Here is a 15,725-nt window from a genome sequence, read left to right on the forward strand (position 1 = left end):
ATCACTTAAGATTGCCAAGGAGATCAATGAGTGCATTTATTTAGGAAGAGATGAAAATGAACTTGATCCGGAGAATTGCAACATCTCCTAAGCCCAATGAACTCCCTATCTCTGATCTTACCCATTCTCTTTAATTTCTGCCATTTACTTTTATGAGCAAATCCCCCATTCCCATTTACAATTCTGCAATTTATTTTCAGTCATTTACTTCCAGTCCTTTAATTCTAGCATTTACTTTTCTGTTATTTACATTCCCGCCATTTTATTTTCTGCAACTCTCAACCCAAATCCTGGATTCGCTCAACTAGAACATTCTTCTAATTAAAAGTGCTTGATCAATCAATCCCTGTGGGATTCGACCTCACTCTATTGTAAGTTTTTACTTGACGACAACTTCGGTACACTTGGCGAAGGGAGATTTGTTGAGAGACAAGTTTTTTGTGCATCAAGTTTATGGCGCCGTTGCCGGGGATTGATTGTGCATCAACAATGATTAGATTGGAAGATCACTAGATTGAGCATTTTATTTTGTGAATTTCATTTTCTGTTTGAGTGATTTACTTTTTGTTTTAGTTAAACTTCTTCCCTTCTCCCTCTACTCTTTTGTTTTTCTTTATTATTTTCAATTCTGTTTGCTAACCCACTAACTGTTTGATATATTGCATCACCCACAACTAACAGCAATTCTGACACAAATACTGTCTGCACCTATTTTCTCTGCTTGTACTTGTTGGTTGTATGACAGGGAGAAGAAGCGGGGCTTCAACTTCCTTTGATTCTGAACCGGAGAGAACCTTCCTTAGACTAAGGAGGGAGGCAAAAGAAAAACGAGTAGTTGGTGCTGAAGAAGAGGAGGAACAGTTTGAGGAATACTTTGAACCAAACATGGAAGAAAACATGGAAAATCATCATGAAGAAGAGACTCAAAACGATGGCAAAGGAGGTAGAGCAAATCATGCTGGGGAGGATAGAAGAGTTTTGGGCTCTTACATTAATCCAAACCCAGGCAATTGTGGAAGTAGCATCCAAAAGCCAACAATCCATGCCAACAACTTTGAACTTAAACCACAGCTCATCACCCTTGTTCAGAACAACTGTTCGTTTGGAGGAGGTGTTCAAGAAGACCCCAATCAACATTTGACCACCTTTCTGAGAATATGTGACACTGTGAAATCTAATGGTGTTCATCCTGACGCCTATAGACTGCTCTTATTTCCCTTTTCACTCAGAGACAAGGCAGCCAAGTGGCTGGAATCCTTCCCAAGGGAGAGCTTGACAACTTAGGAGGATGTGGTGAATAAATTCTTAGCAAGATTCTACCCTCCTCAATGAATCAATAGGCTGAGAGCTGAGGTTCAAACCTTCAGGCAACAAGATGGTGAGACTCTGTATAAAGCATGGGAGAGGTTCAAAGACTTAACAAGGAGGTGTCCACCTGACATGTTCAACGAATGGGTCCAGCTGCACATTTTCTATGAAGGGCTCTCTTATGAGTCAAAGAAGGCAGTAGACCATTCATCTGGAGGATCCTTGAACAAGAAGAAGACCATTGAGGAAGCCATAGATGTTATTGAAACAGTAGCAGAAAACGACTACTTCTATGCTTCCGAAAGAGGGAACACAAGAGGAGTGACAGAGCTAAACAATGTAGATGCTCTGTTGGCCCAAAACAAGCTCATTACCCAGCAGCTGGCTGACCTCACCAAGAAGATGGAGAGGAACCAAGTAGCAGCAATCTCCACTTCATCAACAACACAAGAAGGAGTAAACGAAGAAGCAGAGGGGAGTCAGGAGCAAGCCAACTACATTGGGAATTCACCAAGGAAAAACTATGATCCATACTCCAAGACTTACAATCCTGGATGGAGAAATCACCCGAACTTTGGGTGGGAAAGTGAGCAAGATCAAAACCAAGACCAGAGACGTTGCAACTCCAACAACAATGCAGCTCACCAGCAATTCACCCAGAGGACATCTCAACACCCCCACAACAACACTTCTCCACATACTTATCAAAACCAAAACAGCACATCTACTCGAAATCACTCATCAATTGATGACAAGCTCTCTAAGATTGAAGCCTTACTTAAAGGAATATGCCAAGAGATTCAAGAAAATAAGGTGTTCAAAGAGGAGGTGCGAGCCAATATTAAGAACCAGGGAGAGACCATTAGGAAGCTAGAATTCCAGGTGGGATATTTAGCTGAGAAGATTCCCAAACCTACTGATAGCTTCCCAAGTGACACGGAGAAAAACCCCAAGGGAGAAGCAAAGAAAGTAAGATGGGAAGATTGCAAAATGGTCACTACAAGTGATCAAGAGATTGAAGACAAGCAAGGCAAAATGCGCAAACAACCTGAAGATAACTCAACAAAGGAGGAGGATAGAAAGCACAAAGAACCAGAAATCTCACAACAAGAGCTGCTGAAGCTCTATGCACCATTCCCTCAACTGCTAAATGGTGCTATGGGAAAAAGAATATACTCAAGGTTCCTAGACTTGTTTGCATCTCTGCATGTGAACATACCATTCATCAAGGCAATTCAACAAATGCCTGCATTCATCAAGTATATGAAGAAACTTCTTCCGAGGAAAAGCTCACTCAAGGGAGGGCAGACTATAGTGATGAACAAGGAATGTAGTGCCCTTATTCAACCTGAGTTGCCTACAAAAAGAAGAGACCCAGGAAGTTTTCATATCCCTTGTGCCATAGGTGAGACTATGTTCGATAGAGCACTATGTGATTTGGGGGCTAGTATCAACTTACTGCCTTTATCCCTGGTGAAGAGGCTGCAGATTAATGAGATAATGCCACAGATGTAATTATCAGACTGGCTGACAAAACTCAAAAGCAAGCAATAGGAGTGGTGGAAAATGTGTTGCTAAAGGTTGGGAAGTACTTTCTCCCAACAGACTTTATCATTCTGGACATGGAAGAGAGTCACACTCACCCAATCATATTGGGAAGACCATTCCTAGCTACGGCCAGAGCACTTATCGATGTAGAGAAATGGGAGCTAATATTGAGAATTCATGATGAACGACTCAGCTTCAATGTCTTCAACTTCTCACAAGAAACAGATCAAGAGGACAAGGAACTAAGCACAAACGATAAGAAGACACTGAAGGAGGAAACAAGCACTGAAGCACAGCCAGTTCATTCTGAAACCCCCTCAATTGATAAACAAGGAAAACAGCAATTGCCACAGCTCAAAGAAAAGTTGGAGGAACCCAAACCTCTAGAGGCAGGTGAAGACAGCATCACAACTCCTTGGAGAAAAGAGGTCACCAAGGGGAAGGCAACCTCAAAAGAAATAAAGAAGAAGGTACCAAGGAGATGGAGGAACAAGAAGATCCCTACGAAAGATTTCTCTCCAGGGGATAGAGTTGTCTCATCTTACTTCCCAGATATTCCTCCTAATCTCCCTACTGTACCATCTCAATTACCTAAGGTCTTCACTATCAATAGAGTTCTTTCCCTAGAACATGTGGAGATCATTGATGCAACCAATGGATATAAGTCCACAGCAAGAGGGGAGGACTTTAAGCACTACCAACCACCATGATGAAAGAAAAACGTCAAGCTAGTGACGCTAAAGAAGCGCTTCATGGGAGGCGACCCATGTTTTATATGCTTTCAGATGATAATGAATAAGTCAATCTTTATGATTTCAACCCAAACTTGACAAACACTTGGTGAATTCTTTATCATGCAGTATATAGTGAAGAACAAGTTTGGTGTTCAAAACAAACCAAGATGCATGCTGGTCTTGGGAGCTTGAACAAAACTTTTCATCACATTGCTTCAAACTAAGTTTGGTGTCACCCCATGGTGCCACCAAAATGCATATAAGGAACCACCAATAGTTAGTTACTTAGTTGGAATTCATAAACAAACAATCAAATCCTTTCTTTCATTTTATTCTAGCTGTAGAGTTTTAATTTTTTTTATATTAATTTCCTTATTTCAAATCTTTATAGGAAAGGAAAAGAAGCATAAAAAGGGATTGATTGGACAATTAAATGGGGGAGATTTCACCACTTAAAGAAGAGGGGTTACACACTTGTTCTAAATAGGGAATACGTTGGAAAATGTTGCCATGCAACATTGAAAAAAAGGGACCCCTAGAAGACCGAGCAATCCCCATTATAAAGTGATGATCCTTGTCTTCTAGCCATGCATAACCCCAACCGTCCATCAAGTGACCACTTCATCAATCTACACCCTCCATTCTCTCACAACTTCTCTATATAAACAACCCTTGTCCATACCACCCTTCATTGTCATCACACACCTTCACCACTCTTCATTTCGGTACAATACACCCCCTATCCGATTATAAACATTCCTCCCCTCACTCTCCTCATTGCCATAAAACCCTAAACAACCAAAAGTCTCCACAACCTTACCACCTTCACATATTAAATCATTCATGGCATCTTCAAGTTCTAAGAGAAGGGAGGGGAAGGAACCCATGGAAGAACACCCATATGATGAGAAGAGATTTAGAAGCTTGCATCATGCATTGCAATACGGGTGGATGGTTGATAAGGAAATCATTTATGAGCTGGGATTTCAAGTTAAGAAGACTGAATGCCCCGAAATCACAGAGAAGGTAGAAAGGAGAAGATGGGAGCTCCTCACTGACCCGGTCACTAAGGTGAATGCAAATCTCATAAGAGAATTTTATGCAAATGCAGTCAGGTATGATAAGAAAGATGAGTCATATACAAGCTTTGTGAGAGGAACAATGGTGGATTTTGGTCCCATGAGTGTAATGAGGGCATTGAAGCTACGGTCTATACCATTTGAAGAAGAAAGTTACCACTTAAGATTGGACAACAACCCCAATTATGACCAGCTTTTTCTAGACCTTTGTGTACCAGGAGCTAACTGGGAAAGAGGTGCAGGAAATAAACCAAAGTTCATTAAGAGAACAGATCTCACTCCTGAGGCTAAGGGGTGGTTCGTGCTAGTGAGGAGGTCTATTCTCCCAGCTGCAAACAACTTGGAGGTGAATCTCGAGAGAGCAACAATGTTGCATTGTATACTCAAGGGAGGAGAAATCAAAGTTCATGAGATCATAGCTCAAGGAATTAGAAAGATGGCAGAGAAAAGCGACTTAAGAGGAACATTAGGTTACCCCAGCACTATTTACCGAATATGCAAGAAAGCTAGGGTGGTTTTTGAAGATGAGGACCCCGTTTGGATAAAAGAAGGCATTCCAATAACGGTCCGAAGGATGAATATTGCAGCACTCCCCCTGCCTCAACGGAAGCAAAGAAAGAGGACAGCCCCTCAAGTAGTTGAAGGACAAGTCTTAGAGGGACAAGCACCACAGACCTTGGACATGCACCAATTACAGGAAGCCATTGATGGCTTATCTAGACAATATTTGGAAAGCCAAGGAGCACAGAAAGAGCTTCAACTACAGATGATGGGGCAGCAAGATGAGTGGCAAAGGCAAATGATGGAACAACAACTAAGCCAAGGACAACAATGGGGAGAAGCATTCAACAGGATGGAACAAAGGCAAAACGAGCAACAAGAATCCACCCAGAGGCTAATCAACATCCAAGCACATCAAGGGGCACACATACATGAGATGCATCGAAGACAAATAGAACAGGCAGAACTATTGGACGAGCAAAGGGCATTCCCAGAAGGAGTTTACATGAGTCAAACAGGACATCAGATAAATACTCAAGCCAGGCTCGGCTACTTAGTGGGACAGCTGCCGATATTGCATCCAGGAATAGCCAAGTATGATGAAATAAAGGATGAATTAGCACGAAAGGAAAGACAAAGGGTGGAAGAGAGTCATGAGTCAGTGAGGAAGGCACTTGAGGATTGGAAGCAAGCAAGATTGGCACGGATGCGAGGAAATGCAAGAGGAAACAAGGAGAACAAGCAAGGAAAAGAGCGTGGACATCCACAACAGTAAAAGGTGGTGGAGTTCCTTCTTTGTTCTATCTTTCTCTGTGTTTTAAATAAGGAAGATCTTGTATGAAATAGAACTTGCTTCCATGTTATGTTTGAACCTTTTTCAAATCATGTTATTTTTTTTTTTAGTTTTTGGTATTGAAGAGAGTCTATGTGCACTGGTCTTTATGTCACTACACCATCACTTAACCTACTTGTAAGCTTGTCCCTTTAAATCAAATAAAAAGAGAATGATTATATTTGTAAAAGACCAGAGTGGAGTTGATATTGTGGAAGTGCATTCTTGAATCTTTGGGGTAGTCATAAGTTAGCTAAGTTGGTTCAACCACAAGGCTAGGAGGACAACTATCTATCCTGAATACTTTGCTCTGGATACACTCATGAGACTAAGTTAATAACAAGATCCTAAGAAGAGAAAAGGGAAAGAACAATGGAAGTGAAAAACAAAAGAAAAAGAGTAAGCAATAAGGCTAGGCATCAATGGTTTTAAGCTTGAGGCAAGTGTCTGTGGTGCTCCTGTGTGAGGGATCTACTTGGATGAATAATCTCTTAGGGATGCCTTATCAGTTGGTAATTTGGGTTAACTAACTTGGGATTATCAGCTGAAAGTCCACTATCAAGAGTAACCTTCACTACAGAACACTTAGTAACCCAAAGAGGTGCTGGACACCAAGGTCTCAAGAGAAGAAAATAAATAAACTAAATGCCTGTAGTGTGTATGTAGGGGGGATAGGCTTGAGGGAGTAAGTCCTTAGGGGTGTCTCAACACCTAGCACCTTGAACCAACTGGTTCGGGAGTGTTGGCTGAAAGCTTATCTTAAAGAGTTGCCCCCTTACAGAGCACTTAGCCTAAATAACACAAACAACCCTTGTAATAACAATAAAAGGATCAATGAATAAAAGTCTCATGGGATATGAACAAAGTGGGTGTTTTAGGACAGAATAAAGGTCTGAAAGCCAGTAATGGAATGAACCTAAGTTGCTATGCATGAAACCACCATAAAATCAGTAATATGACTTCCACAAGGATGTCTCATTCCTCTGGATATTCCATTCATCATTCTCTTGTTCCAGTACTTGCTTAGGGACAAGCAAGCTTTAAGTTTGGTGTTGTGATGCCAGGGCATTTTGGTCAGTTTCACTGACCTTTTCTTTACTGTTTTTAGGTTAGTTTCATTCATTTCTTTAGGAAATAAGCTAGTTTTGGGTAAATATTCACCTATGCCTTGACTTAAGCATACATTGTGCATTTTACATAATTTCATGAGGATTTTGCATAAGTTTAGTGACAAATATTATGTTGCATTACTCATGACTTGGACTAGAGCTTTGATGCACTTTGTTGCTTGATTTCAGGACCAAAAGGAAGCAAGAAAAGGGGAGGTAACTTGCAAGATTAATGAGAAAAGTGATTCCCAATAACACTCTCAAAAAGCCATCAATGCCCACGTTAGAGAGTCACGTTAACCAAGTTAACGTGAACTCTCACGTGGAGAAAAGAAGTTGAGCCAACGTTAGTGACACTCAACATTGTCACTAACGTTGGCAATTACTCATAAGTGGCCATGTTAGAAGCCACGTTAACCTAGTTAACGTGGCCTCTAACGTTAAAGGGGGGGGGGGAGAGAAGCCAACGTTAGTGACACTCAACATTGTCACTAACGTTGGCCTATGGTGCAAAGTACCACGTTAACTCCCACGTTAACTTGGTTAACGTGGGAACTAACGTAGAGGATGAAGAGTTGTCGACAACGTTAGTGACACTCAACATTGTCACTAACGTTGAAGCAACCACAAAACCCCCAAGAGTCACGTTAACTTCCATGTTAACTTGGTTAACGTGGAAGCTAACGATGAGAAATGAAGGATGAGCCAACGTTAGTGACACTCAACATTGTCACTAACGTTGGGATGGCTAAAAGATGGCCACGTTAGAAGCCACCTTAACCTAGTTAACGTGGACTCCAACGTGAGACCTAGGGGCACATTGGAACGTTAGTGACAATGTTGAATGTCACTAACGTTCTCGAAGGATGGCAAAGGCCACGTTAGAAGCCACGTTAACCTAGTTAACGTGAGCTTTAACATGAAGCAAGAAGGGGCCCACTGGAACGTTAGTGACAATGTTGAGTGACAAGGCAACGTTAAAAGCCACGTTAACCTAGTTAACGTGGGTTTTAACGTGAGGGAAAGGGGTGCATTGGAACGTTAGTGACAATGTTAAGTGTCAATAACGTTCCCGAACTTAGACTTTCACTAAATGATTAACACTCCTTACGCCCTGAGCTTAAGTCTCTGCCCACTTCGCACTTTCTCTCTGCAAGTAAAGCCAAGCCCAAATAAAGAAAGGAACTGCTTCAAACTCAAGATCCAAAGGCCCAAGACTTGAAGAGTAAACTAGAAGCTGAGAAGAGTAGTATATATAGGAGTAGCTTTGAATTGTAAAGGTGTTCTGGAAGCTGGGAAAAAGGAGAACTACTCTCTGTATTTTACTTTCTTTGCAATTTCTAGTTTTATGATGTATTCTCCATCTTTGTTTTCATTTTCAAGAGCTATGAACAACTAAACCCCTTTCATTGGGTTAGGGAGCTCTGTTGTAATTTGATAGATCAATACTAATCTTCATTATTCTTCTTCTATCTTTCCTCTTGATTTTACTTGAAGGCTTTCGATCTTCATCCAATTGAGTAGTTATCTTGGAAGAGAAGCTATTCAAACTTGGATCTCTTTTGAACCTTGGAAGAGGAATGAAGAGATCAAGCTAGAAATGCTTTCTCATGCTGGACCAAATTGGGTTTGGATGGGTATGTGACTATAACCCTCTCAATACTTGGTTTGGGAAATGCATGTGGTATAATCAGTGACCATACTTCATCTCTTCTCGTGAGCAATTGACCAAGGAATTGGCTATTGATCAAGATTTGAGAGATTGAATTGCAAGAAATTGTAATTCAATCACTTAAGATTGCCAAGGAGATCAATGAGTGCATTGATTGAGGAAGAGATGAAAATGAACTTGATCCGGAGAATTGCAACATCTCCTAAGCCCAATGAACTCCCCATCTCTGATCTTACCCATTCTCTTTAATTTCTGCCATTTACTTTTATGAACAAATCCCCCATTCCCATTTACAATTCTGCAATTTATTTTCAGTCATTTACTTCCAGTCCTTTAATTCTAGCATTTACTTTTCTGTTATTTACATTCCCGCCATTTTATTTTCTGCAACTCTCAACCCAAATCCTGGATTCGCTCAACTAGAACATTCTTCTAATTAAAGTTGCTTGATCAATCAATCCCTGTGGGATTCGACCTCACTCTATTGTGAGCTTTTACTTGACGACAACTTCGGTACACTTGCCGAAGGGAGATGTGTTGAGAGACAAGTTTTCCGTGCATCAGACTTGGATGCCATGACATAGGAGGGGTACCTGGCGTATCTATTGGATATAGAGTCAGAGATACACAGAATACAGGAGGACTAGCTGAGTTCCAAGTTGGTCAGCAGTTTCAGGATAAAGAGAAGGCCGTCTTAAGTGTGAAGACTTATAGCATCCTCCGTGGGGTTGAGTACAAAGTGTTAGAATTCGATAATCACAAGTGTAAGGAGTTTAGCAACGGGTGCACATGGTTGATTCGGATTGAGTATGCACAGTAGACTTTATACTCAACGGTAAAACGATACAATGGACCTCATACTTGTCTGGCCACATTGATATCTAGTGATCACATGATGCTTGATTATCATGTGATATCGGCCTTCATACAGCCTGTGATTAGAGCTGATGCTGCCGTGTCGATCAAGGTACTGTAGAATGTGACAGAGGCACATTTCTGCTTTAGACCAACTTACAGGAGGGTTTGGTTGGCTAAGCAGAAAGCTATGGCTCATATTTACGGAGATTAGAAAGAGTCATATAATGAGTTGCCGTGATAGGTACTGGTTGTGTAGATGACGATGCCAGGTAGTGTAGCATTGTTGAGGACGACTCCTGTGTGAATTAGTGGGCAAGTCGATGAGTCGTTAGCTTATTTCCACCGGCATTGGACATTCCCACCATTTATAGAGGACTTCTGGCATTGTAAGCCATTGGTTAGTGTCAACGGGACCCACTTGTACGGCAAATATAGGGGTACAATGCTTGTTGTAATTGCTTAGGACGGCAATTCCAATATCATTCCTGTCTTATTCACACTTATAGAGGGCGAGAATGTATATTTGTGGTCATTCTTCCTATCTCACCTTTGGCAGCACATAACGCCTCAGCCAGGTATTCTAGTCATATCGGATAGGCACAACGGGATCAAGCCTGCATTAGAGGCTCCTGATGGGGGATTGGCTTTCACCTAATGCATACCGGGCATTTTGTATCTGACACACGACGGTGAATTTCATCCTAAGTTTTAAGGGCAAGGATGCACGGAGGTTTCTATTTAATGCTGCTTATGAGAAGACCGAGGTCGAGTTTGACTACTAGGTTGACATCCTCTGATCCGAAGACCCTGCAATATGTGACTGGGCTAATCGGATTGAGTATGCACAGTAGACTCAGCATTGAGATGAAGGCCGGAGATTCGGGCATATGACTACAAACATCTACAAGTGTGTAAACTCGATACTGAAGGGTGTAAGGAACCCTCCAGTTTGTTCACTGGTGAATTTCACCTATGAAAGATTGGCAGAAATATTTGTTCACAAAGGAAGAGAGGCAGAGGCATAGCTAGGAACCGGGCAGCAGTTTAGCCAGTATCTGATGAATGTAATACAGGCTAATTTGAAGGCCTCAAGGTGTTTTACGGTGACTTTATACGACAGGGATAATTCTAAGTTCACTGTAGCTAAGATCATTCTGATAGGGAGCTTCTCACTTGGCTCTTACAGAGTGTCCCTCAAGGGACCAGACCTGTGATTGTGGACATTTCCAGGCACTTCATTATCCATATTACCATGCCTTAGCATGCTGTGCATACTCACGTCTGGATGGGCAACCTATGTACATGATGTGTATCACCTTAGCTTGGTGTTCCATGTCTATCAGATGGGATTCACACCTCCAATCTTTAAGGGTTTTGGCCTCCATATGATGGTTCGACAGTCATACCTGATAAACCTCAATTTTGTAATTTATCTTGTGTTGAGTTTAGTGGATTTTATCAACTTATCCCACATTTATTCAATGAAATAGAATGGTTTTATGAATTTCTCATAAATCATGCTTAAGAGTGAAAACATGCTTTTTAGGCCTTTAAATTGCTATATTTAATTCATTTTGATTCTACTCGATGCCTTGATGTATCTGTTTAGTGATTTCAGGCTTAGGAGGCAAGGATTGGATCAAAGAAGGGAATAAAAAACATGCAAGATGGAGAATTCATGAAAAAATGATGATTTGGTTGAAATCATGGCCATGCGTATGTATGCCTTACGCGTACGCGTGAAGAAGGAAATTTGCCAGCGTACGCGTGACACTTGTCAGGTGACCTCATTAAAGAAACACGCTGGGGGCGATTTCTGGGCCTCCAATGTCCAATCCAACTTATTTCTGAAGCTATTTCAAGCCAAATTGAAGAAGGATGAAGGGGGGGGAGCAATTAGAGTAGTGTAGGAATCATGCTTTAGGTTAGTTCTAGAGAGAGAAGCTCCCTCTTCTCTTTAGAATTAGGGTTCTTAGGTTAATTTTCTCTTTAATTTCACTCTTTAATTCTTGTTTTAGTGTAGTTTCATTTATATTTCCATGCTCTAGTAGTTTAATTCTCTTAGTTTTTCTTGTTAATTTCTCTTTGATGCCACTTTAGTTTTATGAACACTCTTGTTGATCTTCATTTCCTTTAATCAATTGATATCTTTTTATGTTTCTTATTGTTTAATTGAGTTGTTATTGTTATTTTCTTACATTTGGTAGTAGTAGATTTTATATTTCTTGCAATTTAATATGCTTTTCTTTTATTGCACACCAAGTGTTTGATAAAATGCTTGGCTTAGGTTTAGAGTAGGATTTGTGCATTCTAGGCTTAGAAAAAGAAATTAGGTGATCTTGAGTCATTAATACCCAACTTATGTTGGTGATCTAGAGTTATTAATTAATATTGTTTTCATTGACTCTAATCTTTTGCTAATTCAGTTAGTAGGTTGTTTAGGACTTATGGATTGAGATTAACTAGTCTCATTTTATTTTCTCCCAATGTTAGAGATAACATAATAGGCTTAGCTCTTGGTAATTATTGTGTTATGATTAATGACTAGGATAGAAAACATTGATTCTCAATCCTTGTCATGAATGCCTCTTTTTAGTAATTGTTATCTTTAGTTGTGGATTTACTTTATTATCTACTTTAATTTTTTTGTCATTTAAATTCTTGCCTTTTTATCATCATCCCACTTTTGTGAACCTCATAACCAATAATTGAGCATTAGATTACAATTCCTAGGGAGAACGACCTCGGAGTAATACACTCGATTATTTTTATTGGGTTGAACTTGTGACAACCAAAATTAAACTTTGATTGAGGGTTGTTTGTCGGTTTGTAACTATACTTGCAACGAAGTGGTTCTTCATTGAGAAGAAATTCTAGACCGACGATAACCTTCTTTCAAGTTTTTGGCGCCGTTGCCGGGGAAGTTATAATGTGTGCTTGTTGTTGCTTATTATTCAGACGTGAATATTGTGAATGTTTAATTTTTGCTTGTTCGCTAGTTTTGGTTTAGGAGTTGTTTTCTTTATCATCTTATTAGGTTTTGTTTGTGTTTTCCCTTTTCTACTATAAATTCTCATCCCTTTGGATATGACTTTGGTTCAAACTATATTGTAGGAAATGGAAATGGGAACTTCAATGGAGGTTTGCATCAAGGATTTGGAAATCAAAGGTGGGAGGAGCCTCAATCATATAGACAACCTTCTTGGCAACAAACTCCTCCGATTTCCTATGGGTACAATCCAACTCCTAATGCATACCAACCTAATGGATGTGGTGACCCTCATTATGGTTGTCAACCACAACCACCATATGCCAATGAACCCCCTCGTCAACATAGTCTTCAACAAGCTTACACACAAGCCCCATACCACTATTCACGTCTATATGATCCTAACCCATATCTACCATACCAACAACCCTATGAACCATACTTAGAACCACCACTATTCCAACACCAATACCCCCAAGAACCATAAATTTCATGTACACCACCTCAAGACTTTCACCAAGATGAACCACTTTCTAACTATAACACCTTCCTCCCAAACAATGAACCATCCCCTCTACCACCTCCTTCATTGGATGAAATTCTCTAGCCCCTAATGCAAGAACAATAAGAACTTCTAGCTTGTTTCCAAAAGAAAAGGGAATTTGTGGCTAGCCTAACCGAAGTGGTGAGTCATTTGGCATTGATGCACGGAAAACTTGTCTCTCAACAAATCTCCCTTCGGCAAATGTACCGAAGTTGTCGTCAAGTAAAAACTCACAATAGAGTGAGGTCGAATCCCACAGGAATTGATTGATCAAGCAACTTTAATTAGAAGAATGTTCTAGTTGAGCGAATCCAGGATTTGGGTTGAGAGTTGCAGAAAATAAAATGGCAGGAATGTAAATAACAGAAAAGTAAATGCTAGAATTAAAGGACTGGAAGTAAATGACTGAAAATAAATTGCAGAATTGTAAATGGGAATGGGGGATTTGCTTATAAAAGTAAATGGCAGAAATTAAAGAGAATGGGTAAGATCAGAGATGGGGAGTTCATTGGGCTTAGGAGATGTTGCAATTCTCCGGATCAAGTTCATTTTCATCTCTTCCTCAATCAATGCACTCATTGATCTCCTTGGCAATCTTAAGTGATTGAATTACAATTTCTTGCAATTCAATCTCTCAAATCTTGATCAATAGCCAATTCCTTGGTCAATTGCTCATGAGAAGAGATGAAGTATGGTCACTAATTATACCACATGCATTTCCCAAACCAAGTATTGAGAGGGTTATAGTCACATACCCATCCAAACCCAATTTGGTCCAGCATGAGAAAGCATTTCTAGCTTGATCTCTTCATTCCTCTTCCAAGGTTTAAAAGAGATCCAAGTTTGAATAGCTTCTCTTCCAAGATAACTACTCAATTGGATGAAGATCGAAAGCTTTCAAGTAAAATCAAGAGGAAAGATAGAAGAAGAATAATGAAGATTAGTATTGATCCATCAAATTACAACAGAGCTTCCTAACCCAATGAAAGGGGTTTAGTTGTTCATAGCTCTTGAAAATGAAAACAAAGATGGAGAATACATCATAAAACTAGAAATTGCAAAAAATGTAAAATACAGAGAGTAGTTCTCCTTTTTCCCAGCTTCCAGCCCCCTTTTTTACAATTCAAAGCTACTCCTATATATACTACTCTTCTCAGCTTCTAGTTTACTCTTCAAGTCTTGAGCCTTTGGATCTTGAGTTTGAAGCAGTTCCTTTCTTTATTTGGGCTTGGCTTTACTTGCAGAGAGAAAGTGCGAAGTGGGCAGAGACTTAAGCTCAGGGCGTAAGGAGTGTTAATCATTTAGTGAAAGTCTAAGTTCGGGAACGTTAGTGACACTTAACATTGTCACTAACGTTCCAATGCACCCCTTTGCCTCACGTTAAAACCCACGTTAACTAGGTTAACGTGGCTTTTAACGTTGCCTTGTCAACCTTCGAGAACGTTAGTGACACTCAACATTGTCACTAACGTTCCAGTATGCCCCTTCTTGCTTCACATTAAAGCTCACGTTAACTAGGTTAACGTGGCTTCTAACGTGGCCTTTGCCATCCTTTGAGAACGTTAGTGACATTCAACATTGTCACTAACGTTCCAATGTGCCCCTAGGTCTCACGTTGGAGTCCACGTTAACTAGGTTAACGTGGCTTCTAACGTGGCCATCTTTTAGCCATCCCAACGTTAGTGACAATGTTGAGTGTCACTAACGTTGGCTCATCCTTCATTTCTCATCGTTAGCTTCCACGTTAACCAAGTTAACGTGGAAGTTAACGTGACTCTTGGGGGTTGTGTGGTTGCTTCAACGTTAGTGACAATGTTGAGTGTCACTAACGTTGTCGACAACTCTTCATCCTCTACGTTAGTTCCCATGTTAACCAAGTTAACGTGGGGGTTAACGTGGTACTTTGCACCATAGGCCAACGTTAGTGACAATGTTGAGTGTCACTAACGTTGGCTTCTCTCCCCCCCTTTAACGTTAGAGGCCACGTTAACTAGGTTAACGTGGCTTCTAACGTGGCCACTTATGAGTAATTGCCAACGTTAGTGACAATGTTGAGTGTCACTAACGTTGGCTCAACTTCTTTTCTCCACGTTAGAGTTCACGTTAACTTGGTTAACGTGACTCTCTAACGTGGGCATTGATGGCTTTTTGAGAGTGTTATTGGCAATCACTTTTCTCATTAATCTTGCAAGTTACCTCCCCTTTTCTTGCTTCCTTTTGGTCCTGAAATCAAGCAACAAAGTGCATCAAAGCTCTAATCCAAGTCATGAGTAATACAACATAATATTTGTCACTAAACTTATGCAAAATTCTCATGAAATTATGTAAAATGCACAATGTATGCTTGAGTCAAGGCATAAGTGAATATTTACCCAAAACTAGGTTATTTCCTAAAGAAATGCATGAAACTAACCTAAAAACAGTAAAGAAAAGGTCAGTGAAACTGGCCAAAATGCCCTGGCATCACAACACCAAACTTAAAGCTTGCTTGTCCCTAAACAAGTACTGGAACAAGAGAATGATGAATGGAATTTCCAGAGGAATGAGTCAT

At 40.3% G+C, this 15,725-nt stretch overlaps 1 non-coding gene across 1 annotated transcript; it reads right to left on the bottom strand.

Moving 5' to 3' along the window:
• Positions 1-1,338: 1,338 nt before the first annotated feature.
• On the bottom strand, positions 1,339-1,442 carry LOC148561574 (small nucleolar RNA R71). The gene has a single exon (XR_015887133.1). It is a non-coding gene; the product is annotated as a small nucleolar RNA R71 (small nucleolar RNA).
• Between the last annotated feature and the right edge of the window lie 14,283 nt (positions 1,443-15,725).

This window comes from Arachis ipaensis, chromosome B6 (assembly GCF_059453495.1).
Source record: "Arachis ipaensis isolate K30076 ecotype BB chromosome B6, ASM5945349v1, whole genome shotgun sequence".
Lineage (NCBI taxonomy): Eukaryota > Viridiplantae > Streptophyta > Magnoliopsida > Fabales > Fabaceae > Arachis > Arachis ipaensis.